At 43.3% G+C, this 26,634-nt stretch overlaps 1 protein-coding gene across 1 annotated transcript in view; it reads left to right on the top strand.

Annotated features, from left to right (window-relative positions):
- The first annotated feature begins 1,689 nt into the window (after positions 1 to 1,689).
- Positions 1,690 to 26,634, top strand: part of LOC126272847 (monocarboxylate transporter 1-like) — a 96,733-nt gene continuing 71,788 nt past the window's right edge. Inside the window, exon 1 of the mRNA XM_049976059.1 lies at positions 1,690 to 1,982. The gene's annotated coding sequence lies outside the window, so the exon portion shown is untranslated. The remainder of the gene's footprint in view (positions 1,983 to 26,634) is intronic.

The raw sequence follows: 26,634 nt of genomic DNA, 5'->3' as shown, positions 1-26,634 counted from the left end.
ACTTAGATTTTGAATTATCTAGGAGCAATTTTACGATCTGCTTAACTTATTTTATCAAAGGATTGCGATTGCCATATTTTTTGGGTTTTGTTCATCAGTTGTGAACATAACTTTTACAGTATCTGGTATCAAAACGGGCTTTTCCTCTTCTCGAGTGCTCAAAAGTTACTTCATTACAGTTCTGTGATAAATACTTTGGCTTATTCACGCCAAAAATTCGGTAGTTTACTCACCATAATTTTTTTTTTTTACATAAGACTCTGGAATAACAAGGCTTGAAGTTTAATATCGTCAGAGCCAGTTCCGTTAGACAGTATTACAATGAATGACAATAAGAATTAATACAATAACCACTTGTATAAATTATTTATTAGGTATTATGAGATTCTGAGATCATCTTTTTTAGCAAAAATCTATCTCAATTGTTTTACTTGAACTTTTGTCATCAGTTCAAGAACCTTTACGTCCATAATTCGAACCACATCGCAAATTGGATTGATTCTGTCGACTGAAGGAAACAAGAATTAAAACTCTAAGCCGAGCCTCGCAGGCTTTCAGTTCTAATTCGGACACAACTTTTTGTACAGACTGACGATGAATATTCACTAGTCGAACTACTTGTGTAAATAAACCAAACTGTAAGTGGAGTTGCTGTTTGATTAAACATATTTGTAGAGTTGTGGAAAAACCATAAGTCCTAAAATAATTGTCCACCAAACAATTAAAGCGTTATTTAACGGTTAAAGGCCATCTCCATGGCCTCTGCCACAGTTAGCTGCAGCAAGAAACGAAACGGAAGGCTGAGAACAACGCCAGTAACGCCCGCAATAAGTAACGAGGAAAGCAAATATAGGTCACGAAAGCTTACAATATTACTAATTATTAACTTTATTTATCTCTTTTAATAAGCAAATTATTGCCTGTCACTTTCAGCCTCCTGCGCTGATTTTAACCTAACGTCAATAAAAATTTCGTAAGAAAATACGAAAAACTTTCTTCAGTTATAGGCACATCTTATACACACTTCGCGTCGAAGTTAATAGGCCGTTTATACGTTCTGATAACGAATAAAGTTTCCTAACTCTCTCCTGTTTTGTGTAGAGTTGCGATATAAATGGTTTTCTACTCCTAAATGCATAGGATCCTTTGTTAGTTGTTTATTTATCCAGTGATCATTTTACTTTAATAGTAGACATGTCAGCTGAAAACAGTAATGAAATGTAATTAACAGTAAGTAACAAGTTACACGTACAGTTGCAGTTATCTATTGAAATTAATGTTAAAATATTTACCGACATTTCACCAAGAGTTGCCATTATTGCACAACTCTTTAGACGCTTGATTTGGGACTGATATAAGGTCCACAATAATATTCCTACCTCACCATTTAAATATTTTTGTATTCAAACTTGTCTGAAGAACTGAGGCGCCATTCCTCTATACTGAAAAAGATATTAATACATAGATCTTAACTGCAATCGACAATTTGCACTTTCGTGTACCTGTTGCATACAATTCGTCATCTTAAGTGAGTTTCACAATTAGAAGGCACTGATATGTAGTTTTAAACGCGTGAATAGTTACTTTCACATGCACGTAATTATTACGAACGAACTTCTGTCAACAGCAACCATGTGAGGCCACATTCCGTGTCGGTGGACACTACTGTGGCTCTCAAGCACTCATGAGTGCGTTGCATATGGCGGCTAGCGCATGGCGTTGTTTACTTCACCTCGCAAGATTTCGCCGGAATTCGTGGTATATTAAAAGAGTGCCGCAGTTCCCTACGAGTGTCACGTACCTTTAGAGCGTTGCTGCATCCCGTGTAACACAGTGACCGTGCTCTACCGCCGTGTTCAGCGCAAAACTGTCTGAAAACAGCTGTGTGGCCAACTGCCAACACGCCGCCATCGTAGCAGACCTTGGATGACGTCACTAGCTGTGGCAACGGCTCCCACCACAGCGGACGCGCCGGGATCTGGGTAAGTGCGGCCTTCTGAGATCCACAAATGTCTTCTTAACCCTCTGAGTACTAAAGATTTCTGCAGTGGTTTCCACCTGAAACCACCATTTTAATATTTTGTACTTTGAAGTACCAGTGCCTTTCGCATGAAACCGCCCATGCTATTGCAAGGCAGAGACATCTAACGTTACCCTGTTGCACTTCTGCGAATGCAGTGCATTGTAGCAGCAAATGACAGTGTTCAAACCAACAGTCGGCTCGAAGATTGTGCTACGTTATTACAGGAAATTGTGAGGTGATTTTTTCTTTCTTTTGTAGCGATCATATTGAGGAGATGATAAGTATATCCAAAGTTATACAGTGAGACCAAATGCATTCGTCTAGCTGCATATCTTTTAGAAAACAAAGTCTGTATAACATGAAAGGAAATGCATCTAAAGAACCAGTCATGTAAGAAGTACCTCGGTAAGTCATTTTTGCTTAAAAGCAAGGAAAGAAATACATCCAAATCGACTGCAATACAAGAATTAGTTCATAAAGTATTCGTCCACCATCTCAACATGCCGAAATTCTGCGCACAGTGATTAACTATAACGCAGACCCACCTTGCTCGGTCCCATTCTATCGCTTGTTGTGGTTCTGAAAGGCGCTGACACAGTCCAATTAGCGCTATGGGCTGTGAGGGGAGTGAGACGACGCTGATCGAAAGGAAACTTATTCTGCCCTTACATAATGAATAAAAATCTTCATACGAGATTGGTAAAGTAGTCGATAGACCTAGATCGACGGTTCAGTCGATAATAGATCGATTTTACGCAAATAATTAAGAAACTAACCACGTATCGGACTCCATCACACTTTGACCGATGCAGACGTGAGATTTATCGCGAGGGAAATGAAAAAGAAACTTAAAATCAGCATTGATAAGTTAGATCGAGGGTTAGAGTCTAGGGAAAAGAAGGTATGTGCCAACACAATCAGAAATACCTTCAAAACGTATGGGTATCAGGGCCGGGTATTGCGAAAGAAATTTTGGGTCACTGAACAAAATCCAAAGAAACGTCTTCATCTTGCGATGGAACATAGATTCAAAAAGGAAGACTTCTGGAAGAGAGTAATATTTTCTGATGAGAGTAAATGTAAAGTATTCGGGTCGGATGGCAGGCGAATGGTGTGGTGTAAGAAGAATGAGGAGATGTTGCCGTCGGAAACTTGTGCCAATGGTTAAACCCAGTGGTGCCTCCCTGATGGTGCGGTGTGCTGCAGGTGTTGGAAAAGTACATTTCATAGAAGGTACAATGGATGACCATATGTATGTCAAAATTTTTAAAGGACAATCTGAATCTTAGCGCCGAAAAATTAGGTCTGTAAGGAAATTACATTTTTCAACAAGATAACGACCCAAAGCATATTGCTCTAAATACAAGGCTGTGGCTCCTGTACAACACCCCAAAACAACTTAACACCCCTCCTCAGAGCCCAGACATTAATCGTTTGGAAAGTACTGGAAAATAGCGTCAGGATAAGACACATTTCTAACAAGAGAGACTTCAAAGGAGCACTTCAAGACGAATGGGACAGAATTCCAGCCTCTCTGACGGCAAACTTCGTCAAGCCGATGCCCAGACGACTACAAGCGGTAATAGCTGCAAAGTGAAACCCCACTAAATAATAATTTTTGTAACTGAAATCATATTTTCAGATTGTAAATTTAAAAAAATTTGAATGGATGAGTACTTTTTGAAGTAGCCCTTGAATAAATTCTCCATTTTATCAAATTTGTTTTCACTATGGATGTATTCATTTCCTTGTCCATCAATAAAAATGATTTACGAAGTTTGAAATGGCTCTGAGCACTATGCGACTTAACTTGTGAGGTCATCAGTCACCTACAACTTAGAACTAATTAAACCTAGCTAACCTAAGGACGTCACACACATCCATGCCCGAGGCAGGATTCGAACCTGCGACCGTAGCTGTCACGCGGTTCCAGACTGAAGCGCCTAGAACCGCACGGCGGGGGGCACTTACGAAGGTTCGTTGCATATGATTGGATGTTCACATTTTATGTTCCCTTCCTTTCACGTGACATATACTTAGTTTTTTTTAAAAATAATTACAACTAAACCAATACTTTTTACACTCACTGTATGTCCTAGAAGGCTTTCTCGACTTTATGGTCTAGAAAAATCTTCTTGGTTTACAAGTCGCGTCGCTTGAGACAAAGCGCTCTAGCTTCCGATAGCTGTTTATGCCATTGTCTTCTGAATTACTGCCAAAGCTGGCGGGGTGTTCTGATCATGTAGATGCAATGTCAATGTCTCTAACGCTGCGGGGAGGAGCCGGGGTCATGCGTGCGCAGATGGCAGGTTGGACTGTTAGTAGCCGCTCCGTCCCGTCGCGGGACCGAGTGACGTCACATGCCGCGAGGGGCCGGCGACACAGCATCAAGCCTACGTCTTTGCTTTCACTCAATGTCCACAGCCCGTTCCCATGCCCTACCGAGTGCGTACCCCTGGATCTGTTAAAACTGTTGCTTTTGTGTCTTATTTGGGCCGCTTCTTTTATAATAGAATTCCAATGTGATGGCGTTTGAGCCAAAACGCTCGGTTTTCGAGTAGCATTTCATGCACAGATTCTAGACGATGTTCAGCCGTGGCCGATTTTTCAAGTTCTGCACAACGCCCAGGAACAGTAAAAATATATGTAAATGCTACCACATTCACAGGGGTACTACAACCGGGAACTCGAAAACCTATATTGTGTTCAACGGGATGTTACATACCTCTTATCTTGGAAGCGGGCCGGAACACTGGTCTCTCTACATATCTCTTCAGCATGCATTCTATCTAGCTAGTAGTTGCTGCACACTATGGAAGGAATGTAGCTGGCTTGGTCTCTTGTGCCAATTCAAGAGACGTCTTTTGGGAGTGGCACCTGAAACCTCGGTTGTTACGTTCGAAGTGACGCGGCTTGTAAACCGAGAGTATTTTATTATATCTAAAGTTATTGTAACATAAATCTGAGTGTGTACTGCCGCTTTTGTGAGTGGTTTCGAAATGAAATCATTGGAACGACACATACTTTTGATATAGATTTATTAAATTTTAGGTCAAATTTTTGCTTATTATTTACAACTGCAATTTGTTTCATGAATTATAAGTTCATGGAGGTTTCGAGATGTATCATTGTGTCTAGGACTAATCCGAAATTACTTTCAAATACATGTCATGAAATGGTGAGTGGCTGAAAACTCTAAATGCTAAATGTATCAAAGGTAATTACCTTGGTAAAAAAATTAATTGTTAATTTTTTGCCAGTTGCTGCCTGAATCGGTGAATTTTTTGAAATTTTTTTAAAAAAGCTTTTTTTTGTTTATTAGTGGGGCTCGAAGGGTTAACATGTGCACGAACATTGCAAACCCACATAGGGTGCGCGTAACATCATTTATAGTTCACTTTATTGTCTCCAGGATCGCTCTGTACTGAAAACATATTGTTAGGAAAACATTGCACGTTATCGTGTGTGCAGAGGCCTTCAGATAAACCGAAACAAATTTCTCGTGTGCCCCAGCAGAGAGCGATAGTGCAACGACCGTCCATGATCCGCATCACATGGTAGCACACCTAACATTTTAGCCTCGTATATCCTTTCACCCAGTCTGAAATCTGGTCTGGTGCATCTCTCCACGCTAATTTGTACAAGGCCGTCCGACTCTGCATAGCTGCTGCAGCCTGCGTCCGTTTGAACATTCTTACTGTAGTTAGAGCTTGATGTTGCTTCACAGTTTTAACCTCCTACAACCCTGCACTTCACTTCGTTATTAATTTCACCGATTATTTAGGATGCGTCCTATCAACCTATTCCTTCTTTTAAACAAGTTGTGCCATAAACTTCTTTTCTCTCCAGTTCGATGCAGTACCTCCCCACTAGCTACACTATCAACTCAGCTAAGCTTCAGCGGTCTCCTGTAACATCACTTTTCATGCGCTTCTTTACTCGTGTTGTGTGAAATGCAGAAAGCTGTGTTTCAGGCTAGTGCCTTGAGAAAAGGCGCTCCCTATTTGTTTTCACCTGGGTGAATACTAACAAGAATATTATGAAATAACGACAAACAAGTATCCGTAATCTTGTCAACCACTCAGATTAAGACGACAGTGCTGTGTCGTCAAAGGTAGGTATTAACTATCTTATTGACAGTAGCACTTCTCATACACGATTTTCTGCAAAATATTTTTTTCATTCATTCTCTTGTGTAGACATGATCCCACGCCACTATGCCATATATATTTTATTTCTCGAAGTGCAAGAGTTAAAAAAAATTGCTATGCTGTTCTGAAGTACATAGACTGAAAGCATGTTATCTTTCGTGTCACATTATGCTTCGTTAGTTTGTTTTGTTTGATATACACTTACATGGAGATCCCTCCATAAGTCGTTCACTGGTGCAAACGGAATTTAGCACGATGAAAGAAAGATGAAAATAACGACACACATATTTTGACTTTGGGGCCAACACTCAAGACTTTCCGAGGAAATGACGGTGAAAGTTTCGATGCCACTGCATCAGCCATTTTGCGCAGTGTAAGTGCAAGTGAGCTTCTAGGACAGTGGCTAGGAGCCTAGGTGTGAAATGTTGCGCTCCCTGTTCAAATTCAACCTTATGTTGTTTATTCTCTTGTTTCTTGTCGCGGAGATGGCATCAATATTATTATGACATAGAAAATACAGAGGAATTGTGGACAAAAGAAGTAAGCATTTCAAACATTATTAAAAATAGCTTCTATAATCCGAATTCACGCGGGTTAACAGTCTAAAGAAAACTCGTACCAACTATAATTGTTTCTGTCTAATAAGTCGTTGGCAACTTTGGTCCTCGAGAATCAGCCACAAAGTCAGGGCAGCTCACAAAATAAACTTACACAATATTGGATGGTTCTAATGGCTCTGAGCACTATAGGACTTAACATCTGAGGTCATCAGTCCCCTAGAACTTAAAACTACTTGAACCTAACTAAGGACATCACACACTTCCATGCCCGAGGCAGGATTCGAACCTGCGACCGTAGCGGTCCAGCGGTTCCAGACTGAAGCGCCTACAGCCACTGGGCCAATTGAGTTTCTACAAGCAGGTGAGTTCGTCCGCACTTGGGGTACTGCCTCTTTCAGCATGACAATTCCAAACCACACACGAGCGCTTCGACAACTGCAACAGTCCATTACCTTGAGTTCACAGTTATCGATCAACCTCCGAGCAGATCCTACTTGGCTCCATCCGATTTTCATCTGTTTCCAAAACTTAAAAAACATCTGGGAGGACTTCACTTTGATAGTGAGCAGGAGGCGAGTTTGTGGCACCGTCTACAAACTCAAACATGCTACAGTGTAGGCATCAGCAAAGCTGGTCCCTTGTTTACGAGATGTGTTCGTCTCTGTGGTGGCTACGTTGAGAAATAAATTTGTAGACATGAACAGTAAAGCTGTATAATGTTAATAACGTTTGATTTGTTTAACAAGCTTTGGACAATTTAAACTCTAGGGAAAAGAAAAAAAAAAGATAGGTATAGACTGGGACGGGAGACTACTGTCTGGGCAAGGAACGGAAGTTCTTGATCACCCTACTTGTTCACCACGTGTATTGAAAATGCCACAAAAGCCTTTAAATCGGAAACACCACTGCAATAGTTGCTGAGAACTAAAGTAACATGCATAAAATGGCGAGTAAATTGTCAAATATTGTAGAAGAATATGAGAAGAGATTATAAAAGGAAATGCTTTGGCTAAAACAGCATTTGCAAACAATTAAGAGTATTGTTGTTGTTGTTGTGGTCTTCAGTCCTGAGAACGGTTTGATGCACCTCTCCCTGCTACTCTATCCTGTGCAAGCCGCTTCATCTCCCAGTATCTACTGCAACCTACATCCTTCTGGATCTGTTTAGTGTATTCATCTCATGGTCCCCCTCTACGATTTTTACCCTCCACATGCCCTCCAATACTAAATTGGTGATCCTTTGATGCCTCAGAACATGACCTACCTGTCTTCTACTCAAGTTGTGCCAGAAACGTCTCTTCCCCCCAATCGTATTCAGTACCTCCTTATTACTTATATGATCTACCCATCTAATCTTCAGCATTCTGCTGTAGCACCACATTTCGAAATCTTCTGTTATCTTCTTGTCCATGTTTCACTTCCTTACATGGCTACGCTCCATACAAATACTTTCAGAAACGACTTCCTGGTACTTAAATCTCTACTCGATGTTAACAAATTTCTCTTCTTCAGAAACGCTTTCCTTGCCATTGCCAATCAACATTTTATATCCTCTCCACTTCTACCATCATCAGTTACTTTGCTCCCCAAATAGCGAAACTCCTTTACTACTTTAAGTGTCTCATTTCCTAATCTAATTCCCTCAGCATCACCCGACTTAATTCAACTACATTCCATTATCCTCGTTTTGCTTTTGTTGATGTTTATCTTAGACCCTACTTTCATGAACCTGTCCATTCCGTTCAACTGCTCTTCCAAGTCCGTTGCTGTGTCTGACAGAATTAAAATGTCATCGGCGAACCTCAAAGTTTTTATTTCTTCTCCGTGGATGTTAATACCTACTCCGAATTTATACTTTTTTCCTTTACTGCTTGCTCAATATACAGATTGAATAACATCGAGGAGAGGATACAACCCTGTTTCACTCCCTTCCCAATCACTGCTTCCCATTCGTGCCCCTCGACTCTTATAACTGCCATCTGGTATCTGTACAAATTGTAAATAGCCTTTCGCTCCCTGTATTTTACCCCTGCCCCCTTCGGAATTTGAAAGAGAGTATTCCAGTCAACTTTGTCAAAAGCTTTCTCTAAGTCTACAAATGCTAGAAACGTAGGTTTGCCTTTCCTTAATCTTGCTTCTAAGATAAGTCGTAGGGTCAGTACTGCCTCACGTGTTCCAACATTTCCACGGAATCCAAACTGATCTTCCCCGAGGTCAGCTTATACCAGTTTTTCCATTCGTCTGTAGAGAATACGCGTTAGTATTTTGCATCCGTGACTTATTAAACTGATTGTTCGGTAATTTTCACATCTGTCAGCACCTGCTTTCTTTGGGATTGGAATTATTATATTCTTCTTGAAGTCTGAGGGTATTTCGCCTGTCTCATACATCTTGCTCACCAGATGGTAGAGTTTTGTCATGATTGGCTCCCCCAAGGCTGTCAGTAATTCTAATGGAATGTTGTCTGCTCCCGCGGCCTTGTTTCGACTCAGGTCTTTCAGTGCTCTGTCAAACTCTTCACGCAGTATCGTATCTCCCATTTCATCTTCATCTACATTCCTTCCATTTCCATAATATTGTCCTCAATTACATTGTCTTTGTATAGGCCCTCTATATACTCCATCCACCTTTCTGCTTTCCCTTCTTTGCTTAGAACTGGGTTTCCATCTGAGCTCTTGATATTCAAACAAGTGGTTCTCTGTTCTGCAAAGTTCTCTTTAATTTTCCTGTAGGCGGTATCTATCTTACTCCTAGTGAGATAAGCCTCTACACCCTTACATTTGTCCTCTAGCCATCCCTGCTTAGCCTTTTGCACTTCCTCTCGATATCATTTTTGAGACGTTTGTATTCCTTTTTGCCTGCTTCATTTACTGCATTTTTATATTTCTCCTTTCATCAATTAAATTCAGTATTTCTTCTCTTAAAGCTACCCATTTTTCTTCTACTATATTTCTTTCCCCCATTCCTGTCAATTGTTTCCTTATGCTCTCCCTGAAACTCTGTACAACCTCTGGTTCTTTCAGTTTATCCAGCTCCCATTTCCTTAAATTCCCACCTTTTAGCAGTTTCTTCAGTTTTAATCTACAGCTCATAACCAATTGATTGTTATCAGAGTATTCAACAAATAAATTTTTAAGCAAGTTGGAAAAGATATTTGTCAAAATATATTGAATGGCTGCGAAAGTTCAATAATTACAGAGGAATATAGAAACAATGGATATATATTTTCGGAGGAGGATTAACCAAAGTAGTTACGATGGTATTAAAAGGGTAAGTGGACAGTAAAACTACGCCAAAACAATCGGAAAAAGTAAATTTAGGCTGTACCGTCGTTTAGTCAGCAAATGACCGACACTGTGATCTGGTTAACTGGCACAAACAGCGGAACTGCTTGAGGTACGCATAAATGCTTGCGTCAGATAATCCAGTAGTATCCGGTTTCCTAATGATATCGGTTACTCTTGGGCTCAATTAGAATGAATGTGAGTAGAAAAACAGGGAGAAGCGCGCACTATACCATCTGTACCAATTCCTCAGTTCACAGACTGTTCAGTACTTATCACTACATACAAGATATGTTACCATTATTGTAATGTCGTGCATACATTCGATGACGGTAGACAGACGTGGCCTATACTCAGATAACAGTGAGAAGCAATGGCTAGTTTCAGTAAATGGGTAACTAAGATCAGAGGGTCCATTGAGGGAAAGTAGATACACCGCTGGCAGAGACTGTGGTTGACTCTGACTCTGAGAACGTCAAATACACATACAATAAATAGAGATGCTTGTTTACAATGCGTTTAAATATAAACGTAGGCTTATGCAATAAGTCAATAAAACACCCTGGAGAAGGTCACCGAAAAGCCGGTAACTTTGCATGCTGACAATGCGGTCACAAACCCAGTAAAGTATTTCTTGACTAGAATGCGATTTTTTGCTTAATTAGACACGAGAAACTTTATACAGATGGAAGGAGTGCTCATTTGTCCCAGATAAAATATTTCATGCAAGAGTACCGATATTCTGAAATTTGTGTTGGACGAACATTTAAAGGCATTCTAAGGCACTTCCAATTTTTCAAGGATTGAAGTTCAGTTATGGTCCTCTATAGCTGTGCCAGATTATTCTGTAATAACTCCAGGTTTCACTTTGCGTTTAGCCAGCCTTTAAGAAAGATACTTTAAGGTACACCTTCTGTTGAAGCCACAAAAATATTCCATTGTGTGTGAATTCTTAAGGGACCAAACTTTGAGGTCATCGCTCCCTAAACTTACACACTGCTTAACCTGACTTAAACTAACTTGCGCTAAGGACAACACACACACCCATGCCCGAGGGAGGACTCGAACCTTTGACGGGGGCTCTTGGGACTACATTTTAATTCCTTATCTTCCAGTTTCACAATTTCTTATCACGTTTGCAGATATCGCGTAGCATTCAGTGAGTAAAGCGGCACTGCAGAATGCACACATTCGGGACTAAGATTTCAGTTCCCACGCTGGGTGAGGGAGGTGATGGACCAGAAGGCTTTGCCAGTGGACGGTAGTGTGAGGCGCTGAGGCTAGACATGAGAACTCCTGTTACGTCAGCAGCTAGGTACGAGGGAAAAGCACAGTTATTCTGGCGTGAAGCAAATACACTAACCTTGCTTAGTAAGTATTTTTCTAATAAAAGTCGTATTTTCCATTACAGATGCTAGGAGAAGCACTGAGGTAATAACTACATTCTTAAAACAATATTAGAACGCCAGGAATCGATCTCTTAATAAAAAAAAATTAATAATGTTTAAGGTAAGGAAAACGTACGAACGGCTACGAAATATCACGAGTGCAAGCCACGCCCAGTCGCCAATAGGACGCCTGCAAATCAAATGGCTCTAGCCACTAAGGGACTTAACATCTGAGGTCATCAGTCCTCTAGACTTAGTCCTACTTAAAACTAGCAAAACTAAGGACATCACACACATCCATGCCCGAGGCAAGATTCGAACCTGCGACCACTGCAACAACGCGGTTCCGGACTAAAGTGCCTAGAACCGCTCGGCCGCAGCGGCCGGCTAGGACGCCTTCCGATCTAGTTTTGTGGTAAGACCATGCTCTCAGGAAATTGTTAGTTTTCAGTTACTAACTATTAATTTGACGATATTATCACTTTAAGGTGTTTTGTTAATAAATAAATACATCATAATGGTATCAGTTTCGAACGTTATTTCGAATAATATAGGTACTCGGTGCATTACTTATAATCACACGAAGTAGAATTGCACCTACACTGTACAAACAATGCTCATTCTGCAAGGGACACAACGTAGAAAACATAGGAAGAATCTCACACAGCGACTCACTAAGATAGTCCAAGAACGGATTGTCTTAACCTTTGCAAGAATTGGGTGGAAAAACACGGCCAGTCATACTGTACGCCTCTTGTACCATCCTCTACGGACTTACTGGCTAAACTGGGACATTTCTGGAGGTTTAATGCAAGTGGGGGGTTCCTGCAACATCAAGTTAACTTTATGCGTTGACCTTATTTTAACTTTTTTACTGATTCTCGTCAAAAAGGATAATTACTGAATCAAATTGAGTCGTACAGTGCTATACAAAATTTTATTTCCGAACTTATAGACAGAAATCTGTAGCACTTAAATGACAAGTAGCATATATCTGGGAACGAAAACTCAGCACACGCAGAATGAAGACCGATTTTTTTTTACATATTTATTCGCTTCAGTTGAATTTAAGCAGTATTGATAATAAAGAACAACTGAATTTCTGAGAAGATAATGGAAGAGCGATCGTTAAGTTACTAATGAAACTTTTATTAATTTTACAGACAGCGTGAGACTTGATATTAACAAGGTTTACAAGTATCACGTGGCCGGCCGATGTGACCGAGCTGTTCTAGGCACTTCAGTCACGAATCCTGCCTCGAGCATGGATGTCTGGGATGTCCTTAGGTTAGGTTTAAGTAGTTCTAAGTTCTAGGGGACTGATGACCACAGATGTAAAGTTCCATAGTGTTCAGAGCCATTTACAAGTATCACAAAAATTTTCCTATTTTCAGTCGATGAGTTAAATACCAGTGTCAAATCACAGTTCAAGAATATGAAAACAAATGTATTTGCTTAATAATCAGGCACTGACATAAGGTTGTGGCGTTTGTGCCACATCCCGCCCACGTTTATTACATTTTTGTTGTTATGCTTTTAATGCACAATATAGGAAAATCTTGTTACGGGAGGATGTCGAGTACTTGGGATCAGAAGGCAGACTCACAGAACGACGCGCCAGACGGGTCATATAGAGTGGGAACGGCCGGGCGAAAAAAATCAGAATCGCACTGGAGCAGAGAAAGACGGTAAGATTCACCTATAACGCTGAGCGCCAAGTAGCGAATATTAATACACATCTACAATCGTTATGATAACGCTACTTGCACAGACAACTTGATCGTAATAATTTCAGTATCACTCAGTTCGTCAGGAAATGCTAATTACCAATTTTAGTTACCGTAAGTGCTTATTGATGGAAAGGATGGAGCAATCATAAATGCACCCTAGCAGGGCAGGCGCCAAACTGCCAAGATAGTTCACTACTGGACTACGATCGGTTTCCGAGCAGGTAATACATGAATTCGTGTACAAAATCTGCTATCATGTAAAGACGGAAAAGGTTGTTAAAAAATCACTTCTGATGACGTACTTGTGTGATGTATTAATCAAAGGCAGTCAGCGACCAGTTTTCGAGGTGGCAACACGCGAATTAGTGTGTGGTGCAACTCAGCGCATATACGAAATTAATTGTTAAAGTTGCCTAAGGAAACATATTTGTGCCGCGCGGGATTAGCCGAGCGGTCTTAGGCGCTGCAGTCTTGGGCTGTGCGGCTGGTCCCAGCGGAGGTTCGAGTTCTCCCTCGGGCATGGGTGTGTGTGTGTTTGTCCTTAGGATAATTTAAGTCGTGCGTAAGCTTAGGGACTGATGACCTTAGCAGTATAAGTTCCATAACATTTCACACATTTGAACATTTTTTGAAGACATATTTGTGCGATCTGATCTTGATTCTAAGATAGGGTGGAGATTTTTATGGTGTCTTTTGCGAGTGATTATCATGCGGAATGTTTGCCATGTGTAATGATTCACCGTCTCACAGAATATTTTTCTATTTTTTTTAATTTTTTTTTGTAAACTGAAATTAAATCCATTTACTGCATAAGCGTCAGAGCATGCGGCCAGCGGAGAAGAAACCAACTGGGACGATAGCGACATCTTTACAAGACGTGAGGTGAGCAAATTGCCTCTAGTTATGCTAGGGATAGTGCGTGCTGACATTATTTACAGTAATCGCCGTATTTTTTAATCTTGGCATATCGTTTTTGTGGTAAGTGTTATCTACGTCTACTTCTACATCTATATTGGTACTCTGAAAATCACAATTTACTGCTTGGCAGAGGGTTTATCGAAACACCTTTACAATAATTCTATTATTCGACTCCCGGAAAAGCGAGGAAAACACGAACACATACATATTTCCGTGCAAGCTCTGATTTCCCTTATTTTATTGTGATGGTCCTTTCTTCCTAAGTAAGTCAGTTACAAGGAAATATTTTCGCATTCGGAGGAGAAAGTTGGTGATTGGAATTTCGTGAGATGATACCGTCGCAACGAAAAACGCCTTTGTTTCGATGGTGTCCGTTCCAAATCTTCCCGATAATATAAAACATGCTGCGAAACGAAGTTTCGTTGTGGAAACTCCTATACGCACCTCGCATTCATGTCCGCGCTAAATTTCGAGCTTCTGTAAAAGATCACCAATCTTGGAGATTTTGCGTTAGTTTGAATTTGAAGCCAGTGTGTAGTATTTGAGGGTGACAATTTACATCTTTTGGGAATTATACCTGACGTACACTCGTGAATATTTTGCAAGGCCAGCAGTATGAGCTTAGTCCAGACATCGCTCGGTTCCTTCATTCAGCTCAGATTACGTACTCTAAAACACGCACAGGGTAATATTTAGAAGCACGTAGCTACAAGGCAACAACAACAGAAACGAACTGCAGATTGGGCACCGAAAGATCTCATAAGGTCCTCTCACATTTTAGCTGTCAACAATATAACTTTTTATGTGTCGGCTAAGGATTCTTGGAAATAATTGTGGCAGTTTAACACATAACTATTTGAAAGGAGTCAGACACTTAAAAAGCAGCTTTAACAAATGGATCGTTAAAATGAAAAAAACAGTTTAAAAAATAAAATTTTTTTAATGGTCAGCCATGGCTGCACCAGACAGTGGAAGCTTTTCAAATAAAACTATTGCCTTTTACAAGTAAGATTGAAATAACTGAGGCATACGCTACCAACTTGAAATGCTGATCCATATTGAGGACTCAGACCAATACGACTGTCACTAATCTAAGTTAGACAGCATTACGCGCAAGAACAAAAATTAAATCCGAATGACATAGCATCGCTCAAAGAACAAGTGTTTCGCATATCACAACCAGTGCTTTAGTCACACATATAAAAGGTGCTCACAGTATCTTTCTGCTCCGGTCCTTGGCTGCATCCACAAACCAAAGCAGTAGAAGCAAGAAATGTGGCAACTCTAAAGACGAACACGAAGGCAGTGGGAAGCAGTAATTTTTCAAAAGTAGCTAGCACACTTTCCCCAGCTGAAGATCTCCATCCATAATACGAGGAACCGTACTTTCAGATCTCTGCGAGCAACTCCCAGTTACCATGTGAAACAGCAAGCAACGAGCGAGCTCAGGATAGAGCAAGCGTACGCTTAAATACACTCACCATGCGACTACGTAGATTCTGGCGGGACACGACGAATCCGTCACTATAACATAATGTATAGAGAAGTTTAATGACAAGCTGATACGAAGCACAGGGGAATACATTTTCATAATTATATTGTGCTGTAATTGAGGCGGACAACCTGAGTAGTTACCTTGTGAGTGGAACGTCAGATCGTAAAGCACACATAATAACACTGAAAATAGTGAAGAGTGTCGTATTGAAGACAAGGACTTACAGACATGAATGAACTTGGAATTCAGCTACTCGGAGAGAATATCAAAACACATCGGAGTGCAGAGACCCATTAAAGATAGAGACTAAGATAATGTACACTCCTGGAAATTGAAATAAGAACACCGTGAATTCATTGTCCCAGGAAGGGGAAACTTTATTGACACATTACTGGGGTCAGATACATCACATGATCACACTGACAGAACCACAGGCACATACACACAGGCAACAGAGCATACACAATGTCGGCACTAGTACAGTGTATATCCACCTTTCGCAGCAATGCAGGCTGCTTTTCTCCCATGGAGACGATCGTAGAGATGCTGGATGTAGTCCTGTGGAACGGCTTGCCATGCCATTTCCACCTGGCGCCTCAGTTGGACCAGCGTTCGTGCTGGACGTGCAGACCGCGTGAGACGACGCTTCATCCAGTCCCAAACATGCTCAATGGGGGACAGATCCGGAGATCTTGCTGGCCAGGGTAGTTGACTTACACCTTCTAGAGCACGTTGGGTGGCACGGGATACATGCGGACGTGCATTGTCCTGTTGGAACAGCAAGTTCCCTTGCCGGTCTAGGAATGGTAGAACGATGGGTTCGATGACGGTTTGGATGTACCGTGCACTATTCAGTGTCCCCTCGACGATCACCAGAGGTGTACGGCCAATGTAGGAGATCGCTCCCCACACCATGATGCCGGGTGTTGGCCCTGTGTGCCTCGGTCGTATGCAGTCCTGCTTGTGACGCTCACCTGCACGGCGCCAAACACGCATACGACCATCATTGGCACCAAGGCAGAAGCGACTCTCATTGCTGCAGACGACACATCTCCATTCGTCCCTCCATTCACGCCTGTCGCGACACCACTGGAGGCGGGCTGCACGATGTTGGGGCGTGAGCGGAAGACGGCCTAACGGTGTGCGGGACCGTAGCCCAGCTTCATGGAGACGGTTGCCAATGGTCCTCGCCGATACCCCAGCAGCAACAGTGTCCCTAATTTGCTGGGAAGTGGCGGTGCGGTCCCCTACGGCACTGCGTAGGATCCTACGGTCTTGGCGTGCATCCGTGCGTCGCTGCGGTCCGGTCCCAGGTCGACGGGCACGTGCACCTTCCGCCGACCACTGGCGACAACATCGATGTACTGTAGAGACCTCACGCCCCACGTGTTGAGCAATTCGGCGGTACGTCCACCCGGCCTCCCGCATGCCCACTATACGCCCTCGCTCAAAGTCTGTCAACTGCACATACGGTTCACGTCCACGCTGTCGCGGCATGCTACCAGTGTTAAAGACTGCGATGGAGCTCCGTATGCCACGGCAAACTGGCTGACACTGACGGCGGCGGTGTACAAATGCTGCGCAGCTAGCGCCATTCGACGGCCAACACCGCGGTTCCTGGTGTGTCCGCTGTGCCGTGCGTGTGATCATTGCTTGTACAGCCCTCTCACAGTGTCCGGAGCAAGTATGGTGGGTCTGACACACCGGTGTCAATGTGTTCTTTTTTCCATTTTCAGGAGTGTAGATGCTTACATATAAATATCCTTGTACCAGTGTTATTCAAGCTTTTTTTGGGGGGGAGGGGGGGGGGGATGGAGAGCTGCGTACAAGGCAATTGTAACACATGATACGCGTTAGAGATTCGCGATTTGGCTTCAAAAAGGAGTTGAACGGCAAATACAGTTTACTCTGTTGGCCCGAAATAGGGCTACATGGAAATTTCAGATCAGGTTTTATTCATTTATTTGGTTTGATTGTGTTGACTACACTATATACGAGTACTCTTACAAAGATTAGGGGTTAAGGAATTGGCGGAAATGTTCCTCCCATATCTGTAAAAGAGAACGAAAGTTTATATATACTGCCACCAGAAAAAAAATCCCGTTACACTTTTTATCTTACTGGGATTCTACAGAAAAGAAAATAGAAATTCGCATGTGGACCAGTGCTCTAACGTTCTGCGTGGTGTTCTATGTCGAGTCTCCCTAGCACTTTCGCGCAACGACGCTCTGAGCGTGTTTTTTAGGGAATTAACTAGTTTGAACCTGGGACCTGTTGCTGATAAGGAGACGCCAGACCACACATGACATGTAGAATTCAGAAGAGTTCAGTGAGACTAGCGATGATATAACCAAATACTTAATGATTTCAGCGTCAGCTCCACTGCACTCCCTGTAAAAGAATCTTAATACTAACTAAATTTAATAGAAGGGATTCAATGCTTTCCTGTTTTTAGTTAGCTGGTAAAATAACGTCGAAAAGGCAGTTAAGTTTACCAATGGAAATTTTATTCTACTTACAAAACATTGTTTATAAATTGCACTATTGATAAAAGGAAGTGTTTTAATACAGGATGGTAAAAACCAACTGCATTCAACTAAAATGTGAACGAATATTCCCTGAATGGGTTTCCAAGTTCTACATCTATAATGTAGGTTTAAATTAAGTTTCACAAAAGAGAAAACTATCAAAATGGTCTACAGTGATCCTCAATTATCTTTAATTACTTATCTAACTTGTCGTAAATTACAGTGGCTGATGTAGCTTCTCAATAACTATATAACAGAAAAATCATCGCGTTTCAGATTTTTACTTCAAGTGCCAAATGTGAACACCATGAGCTTTAATTGACGATCGACACTAGTATTACGCAAAAAGAGGGTGTAACAGATGAGACTTCTGCAGTTCTGAGTGAAGCTGTATACGCTGTTATGCGGTATCGCGTGAGTTCATTACCTTGTCGGTGTTCGTCAGGGGGCCGCGGGCAGCACAGCTCCGCTCACCTCGCCGACTCGGAAGCGACTCCCCCTTCACTTCTCCGTACTATAATTTACCGAAGTTGCTTTAAAAAAAACTATTTGGCTGTGTTTTCATCTGACCAATCAGGGTCTCAATGGTAACCTTAAGCTCTGCCTACAACAATTCTATCTATCCAATGAGAAACGTTATACTTTTCGTGGTGGGGCAATGTTTTTAAAGTTTGAAACGTAACAGAGACACGAAAAAGTCTCACGCTAAAACTTGCAGCGGGTGTGGTCCTTTTAGCGTTATCGTAAGATCTATACTGTTTTTCTGGAGTGCTCTATCTTTTAACATGGGCTGGGGGGCGGTCCTAACGTAACAGAGACGCGAAAAAGTCTCACGCTAAAACTTGCAGCTGGCGTTGTTCTAGTGGTTAGCTGGCGACGTGGGTGTCCAGTCCGTCCCTTATCGTAGGGCCTTCTAGCTTAACACGGTTCTGCTCTCGGCTTCTCTTTTGTCCCCTCGGAACTGCGTCTGTCTCACGGTGGGAAGGTATGACATGCATTTAGGCATCCTTGTGTTAGTCTGTGGTATTCCATTTGCTCACTCGTTACTCGTATTACTTTGGTTAATTTAATCTCAAGATGTATTCGGAGCTATGTGACATACTACTGGATTTGCTTTCATGTCAGGGTTTTCGTGGAAGGTGTTGGATTTACCTGACACCGTACAGTGCAAACAAAGAAACAGTGGGAACAAATTTAAATGACTCTGGAGACGGGCACAAGATACAGAACACTCAAAAGCAGTAGAAATGAATAACTGAATACCAAATGCCGTCTCACCCACCTACTCCCCAATTCCAACCCAGATGAATAGGTGGAGGGTAGTAGCACTTCCTCCTTCGCCTTTGCTTATTTCTTGCATATTTGGATGTGATTGAGTCTTGTATATCGACCCCCAGGAAAGTTCTCGAGCTCAAATCACTCTCGAAACCGAAATCTGGATGAAAACCGAAGTAGAAAGCTCCGAAATGTTTAACGATACCTGGAACGTATAACAGAAAGACGCCATAGACGGGGAAGTGTTCGGGCATGGGCGTGTGTTTTTCCTTAGGATGATTTAGGTTAAGTAGTGTGTAAGCTTAGCGACTGATGACCTTAGCAGTTAAGTCCCATAAGATTTCACGCACATTTGAACATTTTTGGGGGAAGTGTTCATTGCAGTCTACAGGAATATTGTCTCTACTGTGTTGAAATTAGGTCTAACTCTGAAATTATCAGGACATGAGTAACCGGCGTAGATAAACTCAAGATAACCTACAGGTGTTTGTACCGGCCACTCGATTCCGCTGTAACAGTTGTAAAATCAGTAGCGCGGATGTAATATTAGTTGAAGGAGACTTAAACCTACCGAGGGTAACCTGGGACATCTATGGATTCACTGCAAGTGTTGTATACAAACAGTCTTGTGAGGTGTTTTGAACATGTTTTCCGAAAAAGTCTTGAGCAACTAGTTCAACAATCAACACCAAATGGAATATTTTAGACCTGGTACCTACAAACGGATCTGATCTCATCAGCGTTGTCAGTATAGGGACGGGGATTAGTGATCATGATATTATTGTAGCTACGCTCATTATAACAGGCGGACGGAATGGCCGTGCGGTTCTAGGCGCTACAGTCTGGAGCCGAGCGACTGCTACGGTCGCAGGTTCGAATCCTGCCTCGGGCGTGGATGTGTGTCATGTCTTTAGGTTAGTTATGTTTAATTAGTTCTAAGTTCTAGGCGACTGATGACCTGAGAAGTTAAGTCGCATAGTGCTCAGAGGCATTTTTTTCATTACTACAGTCAACAAATCCACTGAGATGGCTAGGAGACTATTTATTCTGGAAACAGTAGATAAGCAGTTGTTGCCATCATACTTAGACAATGAATAGGGCATCATTTTGTGATCATTATTAGTGCTAATGATATTATTCTAACGACGCTGATTACTACAGTTAATAAACCCACTAAGATGGCCAGGAGAGTATTTAAGCTGGAAATGGCAGGATATCAGTTGCTGGCATCCTACTTAGACAATGAATAGGCACCATTTTTTTCCAATACAACGAACCTTAAGGAGTTACCAGTAAGGTTTAAACTGATGGTAAAGCTGGGACTAGCTCGGTTGTCAGGCTAACACTGTAGGTTTAGAAGATTTGCTGGCTCACATATAACGCTGTAGAGGTCATAGCTTCTCAGTACACTTGTAGAGTAGATTAGTATCAAATACTAACCTTGTCCATAGTATTAACCATTAAGAAAATATATAGCTGCAATTGTTAATCTAGTAATTTAAAACCCACTAATTAGCTTAGGCAGTAGGTTATGCTGTATGATTATTATATTTGGAACTTCAATTTAACTTGAACAAAACTCATTGGGAATGCCCAGCTTGGGAGTGTGAAATTCCTCCATTGAAAGAGAGTGACGAAAACGAAGCCGGACACGCCGAGGAGGTGGTGGGATCAGTAGTTAGAGCGGTGAACGATAATGTACCAACCAGGAGCAGAGCCGTTGTGGTCTCTTTATCCACTTGGTCTGCCGAACTTGGACGTGTGCATCAGGCTGTAAGAAGGGCGAGGAGGTACTACCAGCCAAGTGTCGTCTCGCATGAAAACCAGTATTGGCTACAAAGCTACCGAGATGCCAAGGAATTGTTTCTGAAGGAACTAAAGGCAGTGAGAGCGAAGAGCTGGGAAAAGTATCTGGTGCGCCAGCTAGCCACTGACACCTAGGGAGTGCCTTACAAGCTAGTAAGGGAAAAGATAAGATCTCCTACGGTTTTGTCGACTATCATGGACGGCGACCGGGTGACAAGAGTTCTGGCAGGAGACTGCTGAGGTCCCAATTCGGACCCTGCTGCCAAATGACGACGAGCTCAAGGACACAAAGGTGCAGCGCCTCATCCGCAGGGGCAATCTTGTTGAGTACACAAAGAACACCGTGATGTACTGATCCTCTGTGGAGGAGATGGCTACTTACATAAAATCCATGAAAAGAGGAAATGCGTTTTACTGAAGATCGTGCAGTTCCTCGCCCCTCAGCTAATCGCGCCTGTTACTGGGCTGTATAACGAATGCCTGAGACTTGGAAAGTTCCTTAAGTTTGGAAGAAGGTAAATGTTGTTATCATAAAGAAAGGCAAAGACGCAATGGAAGCCAAGTCCTGTAGGCCAATATATTTTTTAGACGTCTTAGGGAAAATATGCCAGAGATTATTGGATGACAGACTGGGGGCACACAAGGTATGGGATGACTGACAGGCAGTTTGGCTTTAAGCCTGGGCGATCGGCGACTGACGCAATCACCCTGGCGGCAGAGTTCTGCAGCTCAAACACGCAGACGTATGTGGTGGGCATCATGGTGAACATCACTGGCGCCTTTGACAACCTGTGGTGGCCTTTCGCTCTCCTCCTGCTTGCGGGAGAAGCAATGTCCAGGGCTGCTATACGGTTGCCGAAGGAGCTATTGTGATGAAAGGGAGGTCTGGTTATCACCCTCTGGTGGACGAATTAACAAAATAATCACCAAGCGGTGTCCACAGGGCTCTGTCCTGAGGCCACTGTTTTGGGACGTGAATATGGAGCCCTTGTAGGAAAATCCACAACATAGCAACGACATGCCAGAGGTGACAGCGTACGCGGACGACCTCTTCCTGCTGGTTGCTGGCCGTAGCAGCGAAGACTTGAACCAAAAGTGGAAAGGTTGTGGTGGTGGTTAGTGTTTAACGTCCCGTCGACAACGAGGTCATTAGAGACGGAGCGCAAGCTCGGGTTAGGGAAGGATTGGGAAGGAAATCGGCCGTGCCCTTTCAAAGGAACCATCGCGGCATTTGCCTGAAACGATTTAGGGAAATCACGGAAAACCTAAATCAGGATGGCTGGAGACGGGATTGAACCATCGTCCTCCCGAATGCGAGTCCAGTGTCTAACCACTGCGCCACCTCGCTCGGTCAAAAGTGGAAAGGCCCGTGATTTTACTTGCTGAATGCTGCCATAAAAGAAAGACTGCGAAGGCAATGGAAGAGAAATTTGTGCTCGTACGGAGGCTTATAAGTTGTCGTTTTTCCCTCGCATCATTTGTGAGTGGAACAGGTAAGAAAATGACTATTAGTGCTGTATGGTACCTTCCGCTGTACACCACAAAGTGGCTTGCGGACTATGTATGTAGATGTACAATTGGGACTTGCAAGTGGACATATGCCTTCTGCCTTTTGTTGACAGTGATCAATGATTTGCCGTTAAAGACACAAATGGTTCAAATTGTTCTGAGCACTATGTGACTTAACATCTGTGGTCATCAGTCCCCTAGAACGTAGAACTACTTAAACCTAACTAACCTAAGGACATCACACACACCCGTGCCCGAGGCAGGATTCGAACCTGCCACCGTATCAGTCACGCGGTTCCAGACTGAGAACCTAGAACCGCACGGCCACCGCGGCCGGCCTTAAATACACAAATTTAAATCCTTTTTTATTTCCAGATGCCACAAATAATGTGGATTGCAATGTAAACTATATGAGAAATAAGGTGTAGTGTCACTCGACAGTATTGCTTACTGAGAGCAGGTTGTACGAGTAACTCAGCTGCAACAAAGTGTAATGCATACAGCGTTTTCCCACGGAATACTCCTTTGAGGTGACGTTTTACTAGTGCGACGCCGCGCGGGATTAGCCGAGCGGTCTCAGGCGCTGCAGTCGTGGACTGTGCGGCTGGTCCCGGCGGAGGTTCGAGTCCTCCCTCGGGCTTGGGTGTGTGTGTTTGTCCTTAGGATAATTTAGGTTAAGCAGTGTGTAAGCTTAGGGACTGATGACCTTAGCAGTTAAATCCCATAAGATTTCACATACAGTTTTTTGAACTAATGCGACACGTTCATATAGTAAATGAAGGAAAACATTTTACATTTTTGCGATTGTTCATAAATCCAAAGCTTCTTGTAAATTCCACAAGCGCAGAAATTCATTTCTCTTCTCACGACCTCAAGAATAAGGTCCGCTGACTAAGGTTTATGCTTTGTCACTTCCATTGTTTGGTAACGTATGGTGGCATTTTTTAATGGTTGGACACAGTGCGTCCAAAGACCGATTGCTGAAAAATAATCTGCGATAACAATTCAAGAATTTCATGTTGGTCGTCTTTTAGGTATCTCTGCGAAGCACAGTGGTTACGACACTAGACACCCATTACAGAGACTCAGGGATGAAGTCTCAGTAATTTGCCATCCTGATATACGTCTGCCTAAATCGATTAAGGTGAATGCTGAGAGGATTCTTCCAAAGGACGCAGTCGATTTCCTTCCCCATCGTTGCCCAATTCAAGCTTCCTCTTTAATGACCTCGGACATGTCCGAAAGAACAGATAGCACATACATAATTAAGGCGAAGACTGCTAATGAGCCCTTCGGAGGAGATACACACCGTGGTCGAAGTCTTACGTGAATCGGGAAGATGCTGCAAGAGATGAGGCTACTGTGCAGAGGAACTACGTCAATAGTGCGTGGTACAATCTGACAATTTGGGTCTGATCAGAGGCGTGGTACGGTAGTCCATCCTGTTGTGTCGACGACTGTGTCCGGATGGCGTAATGGTCACATCATCTGCCTAACATCGAACCCCAGTTTGACACAACTTTTCTACTTGCTCCACTCATATGGAGCAATGCCATCTGTTAATTCCTTTGTGTCTTATTTTTAACTGTCCAAGCTGAAGCACATTGAACATAAATCAAGTTGCTTGTGGGTGTACTGATGGACTAGAAAGGAACACATATTCTCTTAATATCCCTCTGAGGTCTACCTCATGAGAGGGCATACGTCACTGGTAGGGTTACAACAACGACAAAAAAAGTGAATAATCTGAAAAACTTGCACAGCTCATTCCTCCAGGATACAGTGAGTTTTAGGAGACACTTTTCAAACGAACCACCTCGTAAACAGAAGACGAGGACGGTGAGTGATAAGAAATGGTGTCTGTAATCACTCTACATACACTCCTGGAAATGGAAAAAAGAACACATTGACACCGGTGTGTCAGACCCACCATACTTGCTCCAAACACTGCAAGAGGGCTGTACAAGCAATGATCACACGCACGGCACAGCGGACACACCAGGAACCGCGGTGTTGGCCGTCGAATTGCGCTAGCTGAGCAGCATTTGTTCACCGCCGCCGTCAGTGTCAGCCAGTTTGCTGTGGCATACGGAGCTCCATCGCAGTCTTTAACACTGGTAGCATGCCGCAACAGCGTGGACGTGACCGTATGTGCAGTTGACGGACTTTTAGCGAGGGCGTGTAGTGGGCATGCGGGAGGCCGGGTGGACGTACCGCCGAATTGCTCAACACGTGGGGCGTGAGGTCTCCACAGTACATCGATGTTGTCGCCAGTGGTCGGCGGAAGGTGCACGTGCCCGTCGACCTGGGACCGGACCGCAGCGACGCACGGATGCACGCCAAGACCGTAGGATCCTACGCAGTGCCGTAGGGGACCGCACCGCCACTTCCCTGCAAATTAAGGGCACTGTTGCTCCTGGGGTATCGGCGAGGACCATTCGCAACCGTCTCCATGAAGCTGTGCTACGGTCCTGCACACCGTTAGGCCGTCTTCCGCTCACGCCCCAACATCGTGCAGCCCGCCTCCAGTGGTGTCGCGACAGGCGTGAATGGAGGGACGAATGGAGACGTGTCGTCTTCAGCGATGAGAGTCGCTTCTGCCTTGGTGCCAATGATGGTCGTATGCGTGCTTGGCGCCGTGCAGGTGAGCGCCACAATCAGGACTGCATACGACCTAGGCACACAGGGCCAACACCCGGCATCATGGTGTGGGGAGCGATCTCCTACACTGGCCGTACACCTCTGGTGATCGTCGAGGGGACACTGAATAGTGCACGGTACATCCAAACCGTCATCGAACCCATCGTTCTACCATTCCTAGACCGGCAAGGGAACTTTCTGTTCCAACAGGACAATGCACGCCCGCATGTATCCCGTGCCACCCAACGTGCTCTAGAATGTGTAAGTCAACTACCCTGGCTAGCAAGATCTCCGGATCTGTCCCCAATTGAGCATGTTTGGGACTGGATGAAGCGTCGTCTCACGCGGTCGGCACGTCCAGCACGAACGCTGGTCCAACTGAGGCGCCAGGTGGAAATGGCATGGCAAGCCGTTCCACAGGATTACATCCAGCATCTCTACGATCGTCTCCATGGGAGAATAGCAGCCTGGATTGCTGCGAAAGGTGGATATACACTGTACTAGTGCCGACATTGTGCATGCTCTGTTGCCTTTGTCTATGTGCCTGTGGTTCTGTCAGTGTGATCATGTGATGTATCTGACCCCAGGAATGTGTCAATAAAGTTTCCCCTTCCTGGGACAATGAATTCACGGTGTTCTTATTTCAATTTCCAGGAGTGTATGTTTTTCTGAAGACTGTTGGCAATTTTGCTCACTTATTAATTTTGTGTCATGTGAAATATGGATCATCATCATCATCATTTAAGACTGATTATGCCTTTCAGCGTTCAGTCTGGAGCATAGCCCCCCTTATAAACATCCTCCATGATCCCCTATTCAGTGCTAACATTGGTGCCTGTTCTGATGTTAAACCTATTACTTCAAAATCATTCTTAACCGAATGCAGGTACCTTCTCCTTGGTCTGCCCCGACTCCTCCTACCCTCTACAGCTGAACTCATGAGTCTCTTGGGTAACCTTGTTTCTCCCATGCGTGTAACATGACCCCACCATCTAAGCCTGTTCGCCCTGACTGCTAAGTCTATAGAGTTCATTCCCATTTTTTCTTTGATTTCCTCATTGTGGACACCCTCTTGCCATTGTTCCCATCTACTAGTACCTGCAATCATTCTAGCTACTTTCATATCCGTAACCTCAACCTTGTTGATAAGGTGACCTGAATCCACCCAGCTTTCGCTCCCATACAACAAAGCTGGTCGAAAGATTGAATGATGCACAGATAACTTAGTCTTGGTACTGACTTCATTCTGGACAGAAGAGAGTAAATCGTAGTTGAGTGCTCACTGCATTAGCTTTGTTACACCTCGCTTCCAGTTCTTTCACTATGT

The sequence above is a fragment of the Schistocerca gregaria genome, chromosome 5 (genome assembly GCF_023897955.1).
Source record: "Schistocerca gregaria isolate iqSchGreg1 chromosome 5, iqSchGreg1.2, whole genome shotgun sequence".
Classification (NCBI taxonomy): domain Eukaryota; kingdom Metazoa; phylum Arthropoda; class Insecta; order Orthoptera; family Acrididae; genus Schistocerca; species Schistocerca gregaria.
The sequence above is the reverse complement of the archived record's forward strand: the minus strand, read 5'-3'. Positions and strand labels throughout refer to the sequence as shown.